This window comes from Alligator sinensis, unplaced genomic scaffold, assembly GCF_000455745.1.
Source record: "Alligator sinensis unplaced genomic scaffold, ASM45574v1 scaffold260_1, whole genome shotgun sequence".
NCBI lineage: Eukaryota > Metazoa > Chordata > Crocodylia > Alligatoridae > Alligator > Alligator sinensis.
Window position 1 is genome coordinate 8,457 of NW_005842431.1, and position 2,335 is coordinate 10,791.

General features: G+C 45.7%; 1 long non-coding RNA gene across 2 annotated transcripts in view; it reads right to left on the reverse strand.

The window, feature by feature from the left end:
• Positions 1-695: 695 nt before the first annotated feature.
• Positions 696-2,335, reverse strand: part of LOC102386687 — a 4,779-nt gene continuing 3,139 nt past the window's right edge. For both annotated transcript variants that reach the window (XR_324605.2, XR_003095633.1), the window contains 2 exons: positions 2,053-2,150; positions 696-1,507 (listed from right to left, as the gene is read on the reverse strand). This is a non-coding gene — a long non-coding RNA (uncharacterized LOC102386687). The remainder of the gene's footprint in view (positions 1,508-2,052; positions 2,151-2,335) is intronic.

The window sequence follows — 2,335 nt, forward strand, 5'->3', positions numbered from 1 at the left end:
CGGGGGGGCTTAATTTGCCCAAGGCCCTGCACCAGCAGCATACCATGGGTCTCTGGGGGCCAGGGGAGAAGCCCCGGGTGCTGCCACCCTTGCTCCTGCAAGCCACTTTCTGCAGCAGTTTTGGCAGCGGGGGGGAGGGGGAGGCAAGCAGCATGGAGTTGTGGCACCCCCTTCACACCTGCCAATGGCATCCCCTTCGTGTCCATGCCAGGGCAGCCACACCACCTGCCGCCATCGGTACACCACTGCCCTGCACCCTGATAGGGTCATCTCTATGGGTGCGGGGGATGCATTGTTTAATTCAAATTACTGTAAACGGGGCTGGTGGAATTTTATGGGCATGAAGAAAGATATGTGAGGTGCACAAGAGGTACCAATACAAATTCCAATGCTCTTTCTATCCTCCCTCCCTCTGGTTTTTAGATCCCCTTCCACTGCTAGCTGCAGGCTGATTGATCCCTGTTGGTATGACAAGAGGCAGAAAGAAATGAAGAAAGAGAAGATGAAGAGGATGACAACACTTCCTTCAGGATTCTTTCAACAACTGAACTATTATGCATTATAATTACAGTTGATTTTCATCCTGACTTGAATAGACTTATAATATAATAACCAGTAATACTAGTAATAGGAGTCAATAATACTATTAATTCCAACAGTAATATATTAATAAGAGTTTGTAGTAATAGTAATATTAATGATAATTTATTAATGGTCAATAACAATTGTAATGGTTCAATTCCTTATCACATTTCAAAGCAGGTAGATCTGCCTTGTCTACCCTGCACACGTCACACACATCCTGGGCCTCCACCATATATATATAGCCAGTATATGATATAGACTTTTGTTATATAGACTTATAGTTTGACTCCTTATGATGAAAAAGCAGATAGTGAGCATAAGGGAGGACATTATGCGCCCTCCCTGCCGCTTTCCCCATGTCGGGGAAGAAATGCTGACCTCCTAGTTCAAGCTAGGTCCCTCTGTTCCCGTGGAGAAGAGATATATACCCTTCTACTTTACATACTACCCTTACTGAGCTTGTATTACTTCCTCCTCTTGGCTGCTGGCCACAAGTACTGCTGAGGCTTCTCTTCTGTGTACTACTTGAATTGTGGAGACTTTCTTCGCAGGCTTTGGCCCAACCATCAGCTTGAGTATGGTAAGAGTTGCACAAGTTCTGCCAATCCATTTCATATTATTCTAGCCTCCTCCTGGTTGCTGGCCCTTTTTGCTAATGAGCGTATTATGGACTTGTAATTAGAGGAGTGTTGCTGGCCTCAAATGCAGAGACTTTCTTCTTGGTTGCTGTTCAAGACCTCTAGCAAATTCCCTCCCCGGGTCCGGGTAATAGGCCCAGGCCTGCGACTCTTCGCCCCACTTGCCCACCTCTGCCTTACATCTCTCCATTGCACCCTTGTAACTTTCTGGTGAGCAATCTGCAGGGGGGGAGCGGGTTGCAGGCAGCTGGGGCACAGGTCTGCAAACCCAGTTCTGAAAGGTGCTGCATGCAGGATTTTGTAAAAAAAAATTACATTGCAAAGAAAGCATTGAAATGAAAATAATTTTTGCATCGCATCTCCCATAACAGTACATCCTGCAAAGAAAAAAACTCAGAAAAAAAAGAAGCTGTTTTGGAGTTGTGGCAGCAGGCCTTAACCCCAACCCCCCACCCCTTTCAATGACCATGCATATGAAATGCATTATAATGCATTAAAGACTTACTAAAGTCTTTAAAGTCTTGCTAAAGGCCCTGGGAGATCCATGCATGAAGAAGTTTTACAGATTGCCTGCTTGCCGCTGGGGGTGGCTGAGTTTGTTTAGTCTTTTTTCTTATAAGAAATGCTGGCTGCACTGCACCTTTTCTAGCACTTAACAATCATTCGACCTCCCTCCGATAACAGTCCACCCTGCAACTCTTTCCAGTAATGCCATGACTGGATAAAACACCCCCAAGCACAGCATCCCAACGCTGAGGCAGATGTGGTCTCCAAAAAACAACCAATCAACCAACCAACATTTTACAAAATGTAAAAACATTTTAAAAACCTGCAAATCTGAAGATATTTCACTCTACTCTCCTCTTCACTATCTTCATTCATTACTGAGCTGGATGTCACCCAAGCTGAGTTCTGCTCACAAGTTTTCTGCAAGGAGGGGGAAAAAAAAGAAAGAAGAGGAAGAGGAGTGGCGTGTGGAGCAGTCGAAAAACCGGACTTTTGCTCCTTCCCGCCACACACACAGACACAGGACATATTATCTAAATATCACCCGGGAAGCTGCGTATCCCCCACCGCCCCCCGGCTTGTCTTAGCAACCAGAATGACGCTCT